General features: G+C 46.6%; 1 protein-coding gene across 3 annotated transcripts in view; it reads left to right on the top strand.

Moving 5' to 3' along the window:
* The window catches only part of DNM3 (dynamin 3), a 952,228-nt gene that overhangs the window by 378,715 nt on the left and 552,864 nt on the right, over positions 1-20,649 (top strand). The gene's annotated exons all lie outside the window — the stretch shown is intronic.

The following is a 20,649-nucleotide window of genomic DNA, read 5'->3' as shown; positions in this document are numbered from 1 at the left end:
TGTGCACCAGCCACCTTTTTGGGTTTTGGTTTTGGATTCGGTTCCGCGGTCGTGTTTTGGATTCGGACGCGTTTTTGCAAAACCTCCCTTAAGAATTTTTGTCGGATTCGGGTGTGTTTTGGATTCGGGTGTTTTTTGTTTTTTTAAACCCTCAAAAACAGCTTAAATCATAAAATTTGGGAGTAATTTTGAGCCTATAGTATTATTAACCACAATAACCATAATTTCCACTCATTTCCAGTCTATTCTGAACACCTCACAATATTATTTTTAGCTCTAAAATTTGCACCGAGGTCGCTTGATGACTAAGCTAAGCGACCCAAGTGGCCGGCACAAACACCTGGCCCATCTCGGAGTGGCACTGCAGTGTCAGACAGGATGCCACTTAAAAAAATAGTCCCCAAACAGCACATGATGCAAATAATACATAAAAAAGAGGCGCAAGATGGAATTGTCCTTGGGCCCTTCCTCCCACCCACCCTTATGTTGTTGTATAAACAGGACATGCACACTTTAACAAACCCATCATTTCAGCGACAGGGTCTGCCACACGACTGTGGCTGAAATGATTGGTTGGTTTGGACCCCCACCAAAAAAGAAGCAATCAGTCTCTCCTTGCACAAACTGGCTCTACAGAGGCAAGATGTCCACCTCCTCCTCATCGTCCGATTCCTCACCGCTTTCACTGTGTACATCCCCCTCCTCACAGAGTATTAATTCGTCCCCACTGGAATCCACCATCCCAGGTCCCTGTGTAATTTCTGGAGGCAATTGCTGGTAAATGTCTCCACCGAGGAATGTATTATAATTAATTTTGATGAACATCATCTTCTCCACATTTTCTGGAAGTAACCTTGTACGCCGATCGCTGACAAGGTGACCGGCTGCACTAAACACTCTTTCGGAGTACACACTGGAGGGGAGGCAACTTAGGTAAAATAAAGCCAGTTTGTGCAAGGGCCTCCAAATTGCCTCTTTTTCCTGCCAGAATTCGTATGGACTGTCTGACATGCCTACAGTGATGCTGTCACTCATATAATCCTCCACCATTCTTTCAATGGTGACAGAATCATATGCAGTGACAGTAGACGACATGTCAGTAATTGTTGGCAGGTCCTTCAGTCCGGACCAGATGTCAGCACTTGCTCCTGACTGCCCTGGATCACCGCCAGTGGGTGGTTTTGGCAATTTGAACCTTTTCCTGGCAGCTACAGTGGCGGGAGAAAATGAAGGAGGAGCTGTTGGCGGGTCACGTTCCGCTTGACTTGACAAGTGTCTCACCAGCAGGTCTTTGAACATCTGCAGACTTGTGTCTGCCGGAAAGCGATACAACGTAGGCTTTAAACCTAGGATCGAGCACGGTGGCCAAAATGTAGTGCTCTGATTTCAACAGATGGACCACCCATGAATCCTGGTTAAGCAAATGAAGGGCTCCATCCCCAAGTCCCACATGCCTAGCGGAATCGCTCCGTTTTAGCTCCTCCTTCAATCTCTACAGCTACTTCTGCAAAACCCTGATGAGTGGAATGACCTGACTTAGGCTGGCAGTGTCTGAACTGACTTCATGTGTAGCAAGTTCAAAGGGTTGGAGAACCTTGCACAACACTGAAATCATTCTCCACTGCGCTTGAGTCAGGTGCATTCCCCCTCCTTTGCCTATATCGTAGGCAGATGTATAGGCTTGAATGGCCTTTTGCTGCTCCTCCATCCTCTGAAGCATATAGAGGGTTGAATTCCACCTCATTACCACCTCTTGCTTCAGCATCTCCATTACGCCCCTGTCGTTTTTTTATAAAATTCTGCACCACCAAATTCATTGTCTGTGCAAAACATGGGACGTGCTGGAATTTTCCCACATGTAATGTACGCACAATGGGGGTAATTCCAAGTTGATCGCAGCAGGAAATTTTTTAGCAGTTGGGCAAAACCATGTGCAGTGCAGGGGGGGCATATATAACATTTGCAGAGAGAATTGATTTGGGTGGGTTATTTTGTTTCTGTGCAGGGTAAATACTGGCTGCTTTATTTTTACACTGCAATTTAGATTGCAGATTGAACTCACCACACCCAAATCTATCTCTCTCTGCACATGTTATATCTGCCTCCCCTGCAGTGCGCATGGGTTTGCCCAACTGCTAACAAAGTTCCTGCTGCGATCAACTCAGAATTACCCCCAATATTGGTGGCGTTGTCCGATATCACAAATCCCCAGGAGAGTCCAATTGGGGTAAGCCATTCTGCGATGATGTTCCTCAGTTTCCGTAAGAGGTTGTCAGCTGTGTGCCTCTTATGGAAAGCGGTGATACAAAGCGTAGCCTGCCTAGGAACGAGTTGGCGTTTGCGAGATGCTGCTACTGGTGCCGCTGCTGCTGTTGTTGCTGCGGGAGGCAATACTTCTACCCAGTGGGCTGTCACAGTCATATAGTCCTTAGTCTGCCCTGCTCCACTTGTCCACATTTCCATGGTTAAGTGGACAGTGGGTACAACTGCATTTTTTGGGACACTGGTGACTCTTTTTCTGACGTCTGTGTACATTCTCGGTATCGCCTGCCTAGAGAAGTGGAACCTAGATGGGATTTGGTACCGGGGACACACTACCTCAAGAAATTCTCTAAGTCCCTGTGAACTAACAGCGGATACCGGACGCACGTCTAACACCAACACAACTGCCAAGGCCTGAGTTATCCGCTTTGCAACAGGATGACTGCTGTGATATTTCATCTTCCTCGCAAAGGACTGTTATACAGTCAATTGCTTACTGGAAGTAGTACAAGTGGTCTTCCGACTTCCCCTCTGGGATGACGATCGACTCCCAACAGCAACAACAGCAGTGCCAGCAGTAATAACAGCAGCAGTAGGTGTTCCACTCACGGATCCATCGGAGGAATCCCAGTTAGGAGAGGACTCGTCAGTCTTGCCAGTGACATGGCCTGCAGGACTATTGGCGTTCCTGCCTAAGGAGGAAATTGACATTGAGGGCGTTGGTGGGGTGGTTTGCAGGAGCTTGGGTACAAGAGGAAGAAGGGATTTAGTTGTCAATGGACTGCTTCCGCTGTCACCCAAAGTTTTTGAACTTGTCAATGACTTCTGATGAATGCACTCCAGGTGACGTATAAGGGAGGATGTTCCTAGGTGGTTAATATCCTTACCCCACTTATTACAGCTTGACAAAGGCAACACACGGCTTGACACCTGTTGTCTGCATTTCTGTTAAAATAATTCCACACCAAAGAGGTGATTTTTTTTTTGTATTTTGACCAGGCATGTCAATGGCCTTATTCATCCCACGGACAACAGGTGTCTCCCCGGGTGCCTGACTTAAACAAACCACCTCACCATCAGAATCCTCCTTGTCAATTTCCTCCTCAGCGCCAGCAACACCCATATCCTCATCCTGGTGTACTTCAACAGTGACATCTTCAATTTGAATATCAGGAACTGGACTGTGGGTGCACTTGCAGGGGGCGTGCAAATGGTGGAAGGAGCCACCTCTTCCCGTCCAGTGTTGGGAAGGTCAGGCATCGCAACGACACAATTGGACTCTCCCTGGGGATTTGTGATTTAGAAGAATGCACACTTCTTTGCTGTGCTCTTGCCAGCTTAACTCTTTTCATTTTTCTAGCGGGAGGATGAGTGCTTCCATCCTCATGTGAAGCTGAACCACTAGCCATGAACATAGGCCAGGGCCTCAGCTGTTCCTTGCCACTCCGTGTCGTAAATGGCCTATTGGCAAGTTTACGCTTCTCCTCAGACAATTTTAATTTAGATTTTAGGGTCATCATTTTACTGAACTTTTGCTTTTTGGATTTTACATACTCTCTACTGTGACATTGGGCATCGGCCTTGGCAGACGACGTTGGTGGCATTTCATCGTCTCTGCCATGACTAGTAGCTGCAGCTTCAGCATTAGGTGGAAGTGGATCTTGATCTTTCCCTATTTTACCCTCCACATTTTTGTTCTCCATTTTATAATGTGTGGAATTATATGCCAGTAATATATCTGGAATTAGACGGCAGTAATGTCTGGAATTAGATACCACTATATAGCTACCAGATACCACTGTGACTGGAATGATGATGACCTATGCACAGTGACAGGACACTACCACACCACCCTACAGCAGCAAGATGCAGCACAAGACACTGGACTTTTAGTCACCACAATGCAGCACTGACACTGAGCACAGATATTAAGCACTGTTCAGGATACTAGAAGTGGCACGGTGCAGCAAGATACAGCAATGGCCTACTGTACTGTACTACTATATACTGGTGGTCACTACAATGCTGCACTGTACTACTATATACTGGTCACCACAATGCAGCACACATATTGAGCACTGATGAGGATACTAGAACTGAGTCTGACACGGAGCAGCAAGATACAGCAATGGCCTACTGTACTGTACTACTATATACTGGTGGTCACCACAATGCAGCACTGTACTACTATATACTGGTCACCACAATGCAGCACAGATATTGAGCACTGTTCAGGATACTAGAAGTGACACAGAGCAGCAAGATACAGCAATGGCCTACTGTACTGTACTACTATATACTGGTGGTCACCACAATGCAGCACTGTACTACTATACACTGGTCACCACAATGCAGCACAGATATTGAGCACTGTTCAGGATACTAGAAGTGACACAGAACAGCAAGATGCAGCAATGGCCTACTGTACTGTACTACTATATACTGGTGGTCACCACAATGCAGCACTGTACTACTACTATATACTGGTCACTACAATGCAGCACAGATATTGAGCACTGATCAGGATACTAGAACTGAGTCTGACACAGAGCAGCAAGATACAGCAATGGGCTACTGTACTGTACTACTATATACTGGTGGTCACCACAATGCAGCACACTGAGCACAGATATTGAGCTTTTCAAGCAGAGAACGTAGCCACGTCCTCTCCGCTCAATCTACAATGCACGAGTGAAAATGGCGGCGACGCGCGGTTCTTTATATGGAATACGAATCTCACGAGAATCTGACAGCGGGATGATGACGTTCTGCCTCATTCGGGTTAACCGAACAAGGCGGGAAGATCCGAGGCTGCCTCGGACCCGTGTGAACCACGTGAAGTTCGGGGGGGTTCGGATCTTGACGAACCGAACCCTCTCATCTCTAATATATATATATATACACTGTATATATCAGTAAATTCAGCATTTCAATGTCTGTCACTGCCTATAACTCTGTATTGTATCTTATTTAAATTAGTTTGTTCTGTGTGGCTGAGTGACCTGTTAGTTATAGTAATGTCAGGAGATCATTCAGAACACATGTTGATGTCCACAAATGTGAGAAAATATATATTTTTTAAATGTTTCTGTAGCGATGGACTCATGAGTGTAGTTTTAGCTTAAGACAATAATAGAAATGAAGGAGCCTGCTTAGATGTTTTTAACTTTTCCATTTTCTTATTATTCTCCCATGACTCCCCACCAAAATTGGGTATGGATCACAGTTATTAGGTCGACCACTACTGGTCGTACCTGGCAAAGGTTGACATGGCGAAAATGTTGACGTGGTCAAAATGTCGACACTCGAAAAGGTCGGTATGACAAATGGTCGATACAAAAAAAAGGTTGACACGTCATTTTTATATTTTTATGGGTGTTGTTTTTACTGTCACAGCACATGGCGCCACAATTAATGTACCGCATCCCCTCGCATGGCGAACGAACTTCAGCTTACTATTTCCAATCATAGTCCACGTGGATGGTAAAGTATGGTAAAGCACACCTAAAGATGTTAAAGGATGGAAAGAAGCACACTTAAATTATACACACATATCTCACCAGCATCTTCTTGCTCTTCTTGCGGTCACTATTCACTGTTCTGCATCTTCCTTTTGGCTGGTCCACACTAGCGGGATAGACATCGATGGTCGATGTTTCCAAACCATTGATGTTTTTCTTTCGATGGTAGTGTTTTTAGCATTCAATGGTGCCCTACCTGATTGGCTTTCACTGACTCAGAGAGCCAATCAGAGCACAGACCTCACCCTGCAGCAGCAGCAGTCACTCACACAGCAAAAGCCACAGCACACGGAGCTCAGGAAGAGACAGACTGATGTCACTGAACTTTATATCACCTCAGCTGTACACCACCACTGATCAGGGAGCATCATTTAGGAGTGCTATGGACAAAGTCTTTGCTTGAGTATACCAAAAGAAAACACAAAAAACATGGAAAGAACATACAAACTCCACAGCATAATCATCAGAATTGGTCCCATGTGAGACAGCAAAGCAAACCATGCACAGAGCCAGTTGCCATCCACATTATTGTGAATGGGTTCTTAGTCTGAACCTTATGTACCAAACTCCGAAAAGGGAAGCTTTTTGAAGCTTGGTCTCAAAAGTTACCGACATCTGGCTCTGATGGTGTTAGTCGCTTTATGCGTATGGAAGAATTTTCAGAGGTGAAGGCTATTATGATTTCTCTCCTGCAGACTTTGTCCAGCACTGAGGAGATGCACATGGCGCAGTGTCAGTCACTGTGCAGGAGTCTTGGTCAGCGCTGCAAGCATGGTGGTACGGGGCGGTACGGCGTACCGGTAAGAAATTCCAGCTGGTACGCCGTACCGCTGGGCCGTCCACCATACTGCATCCAGCTGGCTTCGTTCTGTGTGAGGGGAGGAGAGCGCAGCGCCTCTCCTGCCTCTCAATTATCTTTGATGCCCGGTCTCACTCTCCATCGACGGCGACGGAGTCAATCTGAATAAGGCATCGGTTTGCTAGCCAATCAGAGCTCGCGGACTGGCAGCCGCGGCTCCTGATTTGCTGCCGGTCCGCGAGCTCTGATTGGCTAATGAACCGGCGCCTCATTTCAGATTGACACCACCGCTGGAGAGTGAGACCGGGCATCAAAGAGAATTGAGGGGCAGGAGAGGTGCTGCGCTGCGCTCTCCTCCCCTCACATAGAAGAAACAGAGCCAGCGGTAAGGGGTGGGCGCAATGAGCGCAGTGGAGCAATGTATACTGTATCTGGCGCTGTGGGGGCATTGTATATCTGGCACTGTGGGGGCAATTTATATCTGGCACTGGGGGGCATTGCATATCTGGCACTGTGGGGGCAATGTATATCTGGCACAGGGGGGGCATTGTATATCTGGCACAGGGGGGCAATGTATATCTGGCACTGTGGGGGCATTGTATACCTGGCACTGTGGAGGCAATGTTACTTCATCATTGGACATTGTGTGTGTATATATTTTATATGTATATTATACACACAATGTCCAGTGATAAAGTAATATGTTGCTCAGAGTCTGGCCCTGCCCCCGATCCCAATTCCCACCAGAAATGCAAGCTTTTGTGCATGCGCTAGTCATATAAATAGTTTTCACCATCGAATACTTTTGATTTGATGGTCAGTAACCATCGCATCGAAAGTATCAATGGCGGAAGCATTGCCATCATATGATGGTTTGCTTTCGATGTCCATCCCGTGACTAGCCTGAGACCAGTCCAACTGGACCCATTACCTCGTATAGCAACTGAACAAGTTCCATCAAACAAACAGCCACCCTCATTGCTTTGCGACTGCACTTTTAAATCCTCCTGGTCTCATGGTGATTAGCTTCAACTCAACGGTCAGATCAGATACAACCCATCAGGATACTTGCTGGATCGTAAAAGACACATCTTCTAAGGAACAAAGTAGCATCACAATAACACTATGGATGACCCTTTCTGGCAATATTTAAAAAAAAACGTACACCATTAATTTCTACGTGAATGAATGGCTGTAAGCTGTCACTCACGACAAAGTCCATTAGAGATGAGCTTTGTGACATTTATGGGCTTTTTATTTTACCAATCCAGGATGTGGACACTATAGGATAAAGTGGATTTGAGTGAGTAACAACTGGGTAAACGAGTATAGTTTGCGGAAGGGGGGGGGGGGTGTTAAGTATTTTTTTATTTGCTGACTGTGTTCTGTCATTGCTTTTACAAAATGTCTTACAGGTGCCAGTGAGCACTAATGCCAGGGCATGCTGGTACTTGTGGCTCTTTGGAATTGCACTGAACATTTCACTTATATCGTCTGTTTATGTTGATTTCTTTTTATGGATAAACAGAAAATGTAAACTAACGTATCTGACTGTTCTATGAGAACAACAGTTCTGGCCATAGAGACTAATAATGCTATTTTTACCCTTTTATCTGCATTCAGTACCTAAAGCAAAAAGGAATTATGTCATTAGGATGTACAGTACATACTGTATGTGCATATATACATATCCTAGTCAGTCACTCAAAGTTCGTAAATGCCAGTTGTCTTATACAATATGTCATCTTCTATTATCCACATAGAATTTCTGAGTAAGTTGTACAAAAGTTTACAGCATATCAATTACAGATTATCCACTAACACAGTGTGACCACACCATCATATTTTAGTCTATATGATGCATAAAGTAATAGCTAGTCTCCTTCAAAAGCTTATACATTTACATAAAAGGCAAATAAAGCTACTATTTAATATAAATATATACCAAAGGCTGCGCATTAATGAGCTAAATAATATATACAGTATAAAACAACTTCAGTGTTTATATTTTATTATGACCACAATGCTGTCTTTCAGTCATAGCAATGTATTAAAAACTCTGTTTTCGTTCTATTTATAGGCTTAGGGGCATATGTACAAAGAATAGCAGAAGGTCGCAATTATTTTCATTGTACGGCAGGGGTGAGGAACCTTTTTTCTACCAAGGGCAATTTGGATATTTATAAAATCCTTCAGGGGGCCATACATAAATTATCAACTTAAAAATTAGCCTGCCCCCAGTAGTTATGCCCCCTGTAGGTTTCCCCCCCTGTAGTTATGCCCCCAGTAGATATACCCCTCTGTAGATATGACCCCTGACCACACACACACAAAAACCCACAATACTCACCAGCCCCGTCATGACGTCTCTCCCATTGCGCCGCACAGCCGCACACTGACTGAGCCGGAAGCCAAAGCCCAGGAGTGAGCCTCTACCTCCGGCTGCCGCTGAGGGGAAGGAGCCGGGCGCCCGCTGGTAACAAAATCTCAGCGGGCGCCCGGCATTTCCCTGGGTTAGGTGAGACACTGGGCCAGATGAAGTGGCTGTGCAGACCTTATACGGCCCGCAGGCCGGATGTTCCCCACCCCTGTTGTACGGTCACAGGGCCTAATTCAGACCTGATCGCAGCAGCAGATTTGTTCTCTAATGGGCAAAATATAACATGTGCAGAGGGCGTTAGATTTGGGTGGGGTGTGTTCAAACTGAAATCTAAATTTCAGTGTAAAAATAAAGCAGCCATTATTTACCCTGCACAGAAATGTTATATCTGCCCCCCATGCAGTGCACATAGGGGGTAATTCAGACCTGATCGCTCGCTAGCGTTTTTTGCAGCGCTGCGATCAGGTCAGAACTGCGCATGCGTATGCACCGCAATGTGCAGGGGCGTCGCACGGGTACAAAGCAGATCGTTGCAGTGCAATGGGTTTTATGAAGACTCCATTTGCACAGCTGATCGCAAGGAGATTGACAGGAAGAAGGCGTTTGTGGGTGACAACTGGCCGTTTTCTGGGAGTGGTTGGAAAAATGCAGGCGTAAAAAAAGTGAAACAGAACCTTGTCGGCGCTTATGTTAATGGTTGAAATGATCCTCACTCCTTGGCACTATAGCAGGGGTGGCCGAACTTTTGGGACCTGGGATCTACTTTTTGTTCACTTACTTACCGGTGATCTACCGGCGTCAAATAACACCAAAATAACGCTCACATTTAAAAATACCATTAATAATGATGCCATCAAATAACAGCACCAATAATAATGCGTACAATTAAAAAATAGCATTAAGAAGAGACAACATCAAATAACCCCCCTCTGTGCAAATCAGCCCCTTATGCAGATACCCCCCTACCCCTCCCCTGCATAATAGCCCACTTTTCAATACCCTCCTCCGTGCAAATCCCCCACTATGCAGATACGCTCCTTCCAGTCCCCTGCACAATAGCCCCCTGTACAATAATCTCCTTTGTGCAGATCCCCTCCCCCCCTCTTTGCAGAACGTCCCTCCCCTTGTGAAGAAACATCCCTTTGCATAACTTACCTGATAAGTTGTCACGCTGCCGAGCTTCAGTCCTCCATCTCCCCGCAATCACAGCTCCCGCTTTCACGCTGCATGGCCTCTCACTGACTGCTAGGTCAAACTGGGTCTAACTAGCGCCCAGGCCTCTCACATCACAGGTGACGTCATTATGTCACCCGCGCACTCGCACACTTGCATACTATGAAGAGAAGCAGCGGCGGCAGGTTCCTTACAGTTATTTTCTGTTAAGACTGTTACGATCTACTGGCAGATGCTCCGCGAGCTACCAGTAGATCACAATCTACCTTTTGGCCACCTCTGCACTATAGGCTTCGGCTCAATAGAAAGGAGATGAGTGTATATAGTGAAGTAAGCTTTTAGTAACACATATCACATACAGTTAAAAGGTTTGGGCATTCCCATAATAACATAAAACTCTCTTAAAAATTCTCTTATACAACATCTATCCACAGAGGATCAGCAATGATCACAGTTACCGGAGGTGATGTGAACCGTATATAGACAGTTCAAATAGCGCCTGGTTAAGTGAGCTCTGGATCCACCGTCCCAGCTCGCAGTGTCACCACCGCCTGGTCTGCGTGCAGCTCTGCCCTCAAGTGGATGTCAGTCAGGTCCGGCGTGTCCAAGCGTTTGCAGGGCGAGGAGACGTCAATTCCGACCCCGGACAGGCTGAAGTGATCGCAGCGGGTGAGTAAGTCCTGGACAACTCAGTAACTGCACAAGATCTTTTTTTACCGCTCGGCTGCACATGCGATCGCACACTTGCACAGCTAAAATACACTCCCCGGTGGGCGGCGACAATGCGAATGCAGGACTACAAAAAACAGCTAGCGAGCGATCAGGTCTGAATGACCCCCATGGTTTGCCCATTAGAGAACAAATTTGCTGCTGCTATCAGGTCTGAATTAGGCCTACAGTCATGATAATATTTTTTTACATGATTATCCCACTATGTACTAAATGCAACTTGCAGTTGATAACCACTGTCCCTGCGAGTTACATCCAGGAGTATCGGAGGAATCTTTCACATTTCTGAAAGACATGCACAGTGTCAGTTAACAGAGGCATCTTCATGGCATAAACCAATGGGACCAAACTGGTACATACTGTAGGGGTCAGATTTCAGTCCCTATTGATAATAATGGAGACTGCAGTCTGCAGCGGTAGTTAGTTAGCATTTGCAGGAGATTTCTGTGAGTTCTTACACAGCGGTGAAGCATAAAATTATGAAACCTGCTTGATAAATATGCCTCTTATTTGTCACCTTCGCTTTTTATACTTTTTTTCAGTATGAATAGTAGCTCCACAATTTTGGATTGAAACTTAGAGGAACAAAAGAAACAATTCTACTTGCGATTAGATCTGTTCAAAGTTGCATCAAATATAACATATATCTTGTAACAAATGCTGATGCTTATAACAGATAGAAGATGATATACTGTACCATAGTAAGATCTATAACAACAGTTTTTACATTTGGACACTGCATGTTGACATTTTCATTGTCAAACAAGAAACTGCATATCGCTTTAATGGGTAACTCACTTTCTTAAGGAATCTTTGTTTTTATTTTAGAAAACAGAAACATACAGTACAGTAGAATTTGAAGGCAGATAAGAACCACTGGACCCATCTAGTGTTCCCCTTTTTTTTTATCCTTTAGGTAACCTCAACCCTATTTAAACCTTAGTGCTTTATCCATTTGCCTATCCCAAGCATGTTTCAGTTTATGTACTGTCTTAGCCTCTACCACCTCTGACGGGAGGCTAATTCCACTTATCCGCTGCCTCTTTTTTAATTATATATAGTCACTTTACAATAAATGTCCAATGTTATTTTATGCCAATCCAAATAAACAACTTATAGATCGGGTTGGATATTGACAAGGATATTGCTAAGTATGTGCCCACACAAAACCAATGTGTTTTAAAACGAGCAAATTGGTCTTCTCAGTTGCTGTATGTGTGAATGCCATAAGGATGATTTCTCATTCATGAATGGAAAAAATTCCTACAAACTGAAATGTTTTTGTGAATGGTGCACTTGAAAGCTGTGCTATACGTAGATAACTATTGGTTTTTGAAACTGCATGGAAAAAAAAGTACAATAAGTTCTTTTTTCACAAGATAGTGTCTGTTGCATGATAGTTTGACCATAGATGCTCCATGATAAAAGCGACAAATCAATGCTCTTTTAACAATAGCAGAACATTTTTAGAAAAGCATATTTTCCTGTTGACCTGTTCTACAGGGAAAGGGAGGGAGATGGGTGTTTTCACAAGAGTAAGTAATCTTTCAAAGTCACTTCCTTCTGTTACTGTAACCATATAGAGGCTGCAGGAATTCTGAATAGGACACTATGCAACCCAGTCAAGCTCACTGAAACCTAGCGGGAAGGAACCATGTCATCTTTCATTCATCCTGTCAAGTGTACCCGCTGACAGCTGCAATATTATCTCCTTTCCCTGCTACTGGTGCATGTGTTTCCCTTCTTCCTGATCTGCTCCATTTCATGCCAGCAACTTCCAAATCTGTCTCGTGGCAAGTGCTCACTACAGGAATAAAGCAGAGTGAGACAAAGCAAAGTCTGCAGGGATGTTACATCTGTCTCACTGGAACATTGCTGTACAGTATATAGGCATGATAGGAAAGGCATTAACCTTCCGATACAGTATTTTCATGTGACATTTCCTTGAATGCTCTGGGATTTCACCTTCACCGGGTAAAATTATGTATTCTTTTTTATTCAAAGTATGATGATATATGCAAAGGGATTGGGTAAAAATTGTAATGGTCCAGACCCTAGAACACCGGACTGCCCTGGGCTCCCTGTAGCGACCTCTGTCACTGTGGAGCTTGTAGTGCGTGTCCCCATCTATCCCCATCTTGTGGGTGTCTGACAACTGTTACCAGGGAGACGGGGAGGGAGAGATTGCAGCCTCCCCATATGCTCTGGACCGTTCCGGGTTTTACCCAATCCCTGGACCACATAGGGAGACTATTCCTGGACAGGAATGGACGGGGACACGCACTACTAGCTCCACAGTGGCAGAGGTCGCTGCAGGGAGCACAGTCTGGACCATTCTCATTTCTACCTCCTCCCTAGACCATACTCTGTATGGCCTCCCTTCCCAGTGACAGCTGTCACACACACCCCCTGATGTGAATGCGCACTACAAGCTGCACAGTGTCAGTTGTAGCTGCAGGGAGCCAGTCTGGACCATTCCAGTGTTTACGCCAACCCTGGAGTATACAGGGAGGCTGTAATCTCTCCCTCCCCGGTGGCAGCTGTTACAGACCTCTCCCCATTCAGGAATGTACGGGGACACGCAATACCGGCTCCACAGTGTCAGTGGTCGCTGCATGGAGTCAGTCCAGACCGTTACAGTTTTTACCCCATCCCTGGACCATACAGGGAGGCTGTAATCTCTCCCTCCCCGGTGACAGTTGTCACAGACACCCCTCCTGATGGGGATATGCACTACAAGCTGCACAGTGGCAGAAGTCGCTGCAGGGAGCCGGGCCATTTGGATTTTTACCAAATCCCTATGCCAATGGTCCCAACACGCTTTTTTTCTGGTGCAGGATAGCATTTAGCGGTAGGTACCAAGCTCTATGAAGAGATTCCTACATTTCTGCTACTACAGTACTTTCTGTTAGGAGAAATTTACTTTTTATACATCTGCTGTGATAGAATAGAACAGCGGTGGCCAACCTGTGGATCTTGAGCCTCATGCGGCTCTTTCTTTATTCAAATGTGGCTCCCGACACTCAAAGTCACGTGACCACAACAGATCCGGAAACTGCTGCACTCCAGCCAGACAGTCAGCAGCAGCACTACTGGGACTGAGAACTGAGAGAGGCAGATACTAGAGGTGAGACACCCACTGGCAAACAGAGGACACATAAGGGGCTGCTGCAATGGCACGAGGTGTGTTTTCGGGGGGGGGGGGGGGGGGGGGGGGCGGCTGTAGTGACACATGAGGGTCCTGGCATTAGTGACACAAGAGAGTGCTGGCAGGAGTGACTCATGGGGGAGATGGCTGGAGTGACATACTGTAGGAGTGTGCTGGCAGGAGTGACTCATGGGGGAGCTGGCTGAAGTGACACAGCAGGGTACTGGTCGGAGTGACACGTGGGAGCTGAAGTGTATTATGTGAATCTGGCTTTTTCAATATATTTTATGTGGATCTTTCTTTCTCAATAATTTTATGTGGAAGTGGCTTTTTAAATGTATTTTATGTTGGATCTGGCTTTAAAAATGTATTTTATGTGGATCTGTTTTTTCTCTGACGTCCTAGTGGATGCTGGGACTCCATCAGGACCATGGGGAATAGCAGCTCCGCAGGAGACAGGGCACAAAATTTAAAAGCTTGACCACTAGGTGGTGTGTACTGGCTCCTCCCCCTATGACCCTCCTCCAAGCCTCAGTTAGGTTTTTGTGCCCGTCCGAGCAGGGTGCAATCTAGGTGGCTCTCCTAAAGAGCTGCTTAGAAAAAGTTTGTTAGGTTTTTTATTTTCAGTGAGTCCTGCTGGCAACAGGCTCACTGCAACGAGGGACTTAGGGGAGAAGAAGTGAACTCACCTGCGTGCAGGATGGATTTGCTTCTTAGGCTACTGGACACTAGCTCCAGAGGGACGGTCACAGGTACAGCCTGGATGGGTCACCGGAGCCGCGCCGCCGACCCCCTTGCAGATGCCGAATAGAGAAGAGGTCCAGAAACCGGCGGCAGAAGACGTCTCAGTCTTCATGAGGTAGCGCACAGCACTGCAGCTGTGCGCCATTGCTCTCCGCACACTTCACACCAGCGGTCACTGAGGGTGCAGGGCGCTGAAGGGGGCGCCCTGGGCAGCAATGTAATATACCTATTCTGGCTAAAATATATCACATATAGCCCCTGGGGCTACATGGATGTATTTAACCCCTGCCAGGTTCCAAAAAAACCGGGAGAAGAAGCCCGCCGAAAAGGGGGCAGGGCCTATTCTCCTCAGCACACAGCGCCATTTTCCTGCCCAGCTCCGCTGCGAGGAAGGCTCCCAGGACTCTCCCCTGCACTGCACTACAGAAACAGGGTAAAAACAGAGAGGGGGGGCACTTATTGGCGATATTTATAATATTTGAGCTGCTATAAAGGGAACACACTTATTAAGGTTGTCCCTATATATATTTATAGCGCTTGGGTGTGTGCTGGCAAACTCTCCCTCTGTCTCCCCAAAGGGCTAGTGGGGTCCTGTCTTCTATCAGAGCATTCCCTGTGTGTCTGCTGTGTGTCGGTACGTGTGTGTCGACATGTATGAGGACGATGTTGGCGTGGAGGCGGAGCAATTGCCTGTAATGGTGATGTCACCCCCTAGGGAGTCGACACCAGAATGGATGGCTTTGTTTATGGAATTACGGGATAGTGTCAGCACGCTACAAAAGTCGGTTGACGACATGAGACAGCCGGCAAACCAGTTAGTACCTGTCCAGGCGTCTCAGACACCGTCAGGGGCTGTAAAACGCCCTTTACCTCAGTCGGTCGACACAGACCCAGACACTGACACTGAATCCAGTGTCGACGGTGAAGAAACAAACGTATTTTCCAGTAGGGCCACACGTTATATGATCACGGCAATGAAGGAGGCTTTGCATATCTCTGATACTGCAAGTACCACAAAAAGGGGTATTATGTGGGGTGTGAAAAAACTACCGATAGTTTTTCCTGAATCAGAGGAACTGAATGAAGTGTGTGATGAAGCGTGGGTTACCCCAGATAGAAAACTGCTAATTTCAAAGAAGTTATTGGCATTATACCCTTTCCCGCCAGAGGTTAGGGCGCGCTGGGAAACACCTCCTAGGGTGGATAAGCGCTCACACGCTTATCAAAGCAAGTGGCGTTACCGTCTCCTGATACGGCCGCCCTCAAGGATCCAGCTGATAGGAGGCTGGAGAATACATTAAAAAGTATATACACACATACGGGTGTTATACTGAGACCAGCAATCGCCTCAGCCTGGATGTGCAGTGCTGGCGTGGCTTGGTCGGAGTCACTGTCTGAAAATATTGATACCCTGGATAGGGACAGTATTTTACTGACTATAGAGCAGTTAAAGGATGCATTTCTTTATATGCGAGATGCACAGAGAGATATTTGCACTCTGGCATCAAGAGTAAGTGCGATGTCCATATCTGCCAGAAGAAGTTTATGGACGCGCCAGTGGTCAGGTGATGCGGATTCCAAACGACATATGGAAGTATTGCCGTATAAGGGGGAGGAATTATTTGGGGTCGGTCTATCGGATCTGGTGGCCACGGCAACGGCCGGAAAATCCACCTTTTTACCCCAGGTCACCTCCCAGCAGAAAAAGCCGCCGGCTTTTCAGCCGCAGTCCTTTCGTTCCTATAAAAACAGACGAGCAAAAGGACATTCATATTTGCCCCGAGGCAAAGGAAAGGGTAAGAGACTGCAAAAAGCAGCTCCTTCCCAAGAGCAGAAGCCCTCCCCGGCTTCTACAAAGGCGTCAGCATGACGCTGGGACCTTACAAGCAGACTCAGGGGCGGTGGGGGGTCGCCTCAAACATTTCAGCGCACAGTGGGCTCACTCGCAGGTGGACCCCTGGATCCTGCAGGTAGTATCTCAGGGTTACAGGTTGGAATTCGAGAAGTCCCCTCCTCGCCGTTTCCTAAAGTCTGCTTTGCCAACGTCTCCCTCCGACAGGGCGACGGTATTGGAGGCCATTCACAAGCTGTATTCTCAGCAGGTGATAGTCAAGGTACCCCTCCTACAACAGGGACAGGGGTATTACTCCACGCTATTTGTGGTACCGAAGCCGGACGGCTCGGTAAGACCGATTCTAAATCTAAAATCTCTGAACCTGTACATACAAAAATTCAAGTTCAAGATGGAGTCACTCAGAGCAGTGATAGCGAATCTGGAAGAAGGGGATTTTAGGGTGTCCTTGGACATCAAGGATGCTTACCTTCATGTTCCAATTTGTCCTTCACACCAAGGGTACCTCAGGTTCGTGGTCCAAAACTGTCATTATCAGTTTCAGACGCTGCCGTTTGGATTGTCCACGGCACCCCGGGTCTTTACCAAGGTAATGGCCGAAATGATGATCCTTCTTCGAAGAGAAGGCGTCTTAATTATCCCTTACTTGGACGATCTCCTGATAAGGGCAAGATCCAGAGAACAGCTGGAGGTCGGAGTAGCACTAACCCAAGTAGTGCTCCAACAACACGGGTGGATTCTGAATTTTCCAAAATCCCAACTGATCCCGACGACACGTCTGTTGTTCCTAGGGATGATTCTGGACACTGTTCAGAAAAAGGTATTTCTTCCGGAGGAGAAAGCCAGGGAGTTATCCGATCTAGTCAGGAACCTCCTAAAACCAGGAAAAGTATCTGTGCATCAATGCACAAGAGTCCTGGGAAAAATGGTAGCTTCTTACGAAGCGATTCCATTCGGCAGATTCCATGCACAAACTTTTCAGTGGGATCTGCTGGACAAATGGTCCGGATCGCATCTGCAGATGCATCAGCGGATAAAATTGTCCACAAGGACAAGAGTGTCTCTGCTATGGTGGTTGCAGAGTGCTCATCTGTTAGAGGGCCGCAGATTCGGCATACAGAACTGGGTCCTAGTGACCACGGATGCCAGCCTGAGAGGCTGGGGAGCGGTCACACAGGGAAGAAACTTCCAGGGGACACGATCTGCACCCGGGAGAGTGGGGACTTCATCCAGAAGTCTTCCACATGATTGTGGTCCATTGGGAAAGACCAATGGTGGACATGATGGCGTCCCGCCTCAACAAAAAACTGGACAGGTATTGCGCCAGGTCAAGAGACCCTCAGGCAATAGCTGTAGACGCTCTGGTAACACCATGGGTGTACCAGTCAGTGTATGTGTTTCCTCCTCTGCCTCTCATACCAAAAGTACTGAGAATTATACGGCAAAGGGGAGTAAGAACGATACTCGTGGCTCCGGATTGGCCAAGAAGAACTTGGTACCCGGAACTTCAGGAGATGCTCACGGAAGATCCGTGGCCTCTACCTCTAAGACTGGACCTGCTTCAGCAGGGACCGTGCGTATTCCAAGACTTACCGCGGCTGCGTTTGACGGCATGGCGGTTGAACGCCGAATCCTAAGGGAAAAAGGCATTCCGGAAGAGGTCATCCCTACCCTGGTAAAAGCCAGGAAGGAGGTGACTGCACAACATTATCACCGCATTTGGAGAAAATATGTTGCGTGGTGTGAGGCCAGGAAGGCCCCGACGGAGGAATTTCAACTGGGTCGATTCCTACATTTCCTGCAAACAGGATTGTCTATGGGCCTCAAATTAGGGTCCATTAAGGTTCAAATTTCGGCCCTGTCGATTTTCTTCCAGAAAGAATTGGCTTCAGTTCCTGAAGTCCAGACTTTTGTAAAAGGAGTACTACATATACAGCCCCCGGTTGTGCCCCCAGTGGCACCGTGGGATCTTAATGTAGTTTTGGATTTTCTCAAATCCCATTGGTTTGAGCCACTCAAATCGGTGGATTTGAAATATCTTACATGGAAAGTAACCATGCTACTGGCCCTGGCTTCAGCCAGGAGAGTGTCAGAATTGGCGGCTTTATCGTATAAAAGCCCATATCTGATTTTCCATTCGGACAGGGCAGAACTGCGGACGCGTCCTCACTTTCTGCCTAAGGTGGTTTCAGCGTTTCACCTGAACCAGCCTATTGTGGTGCCTGCGGCTACTAGCGATTGGGAGGATTCCAAGTTGCTGGACGTTGTCAGAGCATTGAAAATATATATTTCAAGGACGGCTGGAGTCAGAAAATCTGACTCGCTGTTTATACTGTATGCACCCAACAAGCTGGGTGCTCCTGCTTCTAAGCAGACGATTGCTCGTTGGATTTGTAGCACAATTCAACTTGCACATTCTGTGGCAGGCCTGCCACAGCCTAAATCTGTCAAGGCCCATTCCACAAGGAAGGTGGGCTCATCTTGGGCGGCTGCCCGAGGGGTCTCGGCATTACAACTCTGCCGAGCAGCTACGTGGTCAGGGGAGAACACGTTTGTAAAATTCTACAAATTTGATACCCTGGCTAAGGAGGACCTGGAGTTCTCTCATTCGGTGCTGCAGAGTCATCCGCACTCTCCCGCCCGTTTGGGAGCTTTGGTATAATCCCCATGGTCCTGACGGAGTCCCAGCATCCACTAGGACGTCAGAGAAAATAAGATTTTACTTACCGATAAATCTATTTCTCGTAGTCCGTAGTGGATGCTGGGCGCCCATCCCAAGTGCGGATTGTCTGCAATACTTGTACATAGTTATTGTTACAAAAAAATCGGGTTGTTATTGTTGTGAGCCGTCTGTTCAGAGGCTCCTACGTTTGTCATACTGTTAACTGGGTTCAGATCACAAGTTGTACGGTGTGATTGGTGTGGCTGGTATGAGTCTTACCCGGGATTCAAAATCCTTCCTTATTGTGTACGCTCGTCCGGGCACAGTATCCTAACTGAGGCTTGGAGGAGGGTCATAGGGGGAGGAGCCAGTACACACCACCTAGTGGTCAAACTTTTAAATTTTGTGCCCTGTCTCCTGCGGAGCCGCTATTCCCCATGGTCCTGACGGAGTCCCAGCATCCACTACGGACTACGAGAAATAGATTTATCGGTAAGTAAAATCTTATTTTTTAAATGTATTTTATACCAGAGGTGTGGCCTAGCAGGCACAAGGCCACACCCCATTTTTGCATGTGCGCCTGTGGCTTGATGTCGGCTCTTTGACATGCCTAACAAAATGTTTGGCTCTTTGTTTCTGACTGGTTGGCCACCCCTGGAATAGAATATTGGGGGTAATTCCAAGTTGATCGCAGCAGGAAATTTTTTAGCAGTTGGGCAAAACCATGTGCACTGCAGGGGGGCAGATATAACATTTGCAGAGAGAGTTAGATTTGGGTGGGTTATTTTGTTTCTGTGCAGGGTAAATACTGGCTGCTTTACTTTTACACTGCAATTTAGATTGCAGTTTTAACTCACCACACCCAAATCTATCTCTCTCTGCACATGTTATATCTGCCTCCCCTGCAGTGCACATGGTTTTGCCCAACTGCTAACAAAAATCCGGCTGCGATCAACTCGGAATTACCCCCATTGTGCTTACTGTGATGATCTGGACCAGAGCAAACCAAAACCAGAGTGAATATAGACTACAGCAATAGATTTAGGGGGATGTACTAAGCAGTGATAAAAGTGGAGAAGTGAACCAGTGAAGAAGCTGCCCATGGCAACCAATCAGCATTGACGTAACATTTATAATTTGCATACTTTAAAAGTATACAGAGCAGCTGATTGGTTGCCATGGGCAACTTCTCCACTGGCTCACTTCTCCACTTTTATCACTGCTTAGTAAATGTCCCCCTAATTAGGTAAAAGCAGTTATTTTCTAGCACACACATATTCCACTTACAGCAGGTAACCCTTCAGTCATTCACATCAGTCTCTGCCCCAGGGGAACTTGCACATTAGGATTTATTTTTCCTGTCCAAAGCCAATTAACTT

Source organism: Pseudophryne corroboree, chromosome 9, assembly GCF_028390025.1.
Source record: "Pseudophryne corroboree isolate aPseCor3 chromosome 9, aPseCor3.hap2, whole genome shotgun sequence".
In the NCBI taxonomy this organism is placed as follows: Eukaryota; Metazoa; Chordata; class Amphibia; order Anura; family Myobatrachidae; genus Pseudophryne; species Pseudophryne corroboree.
The sequence above is the reverse complement of the archived record's forward strand: the minus strand, read 5'-3'. Positions and strand labels throughout refer to the sequence as shown.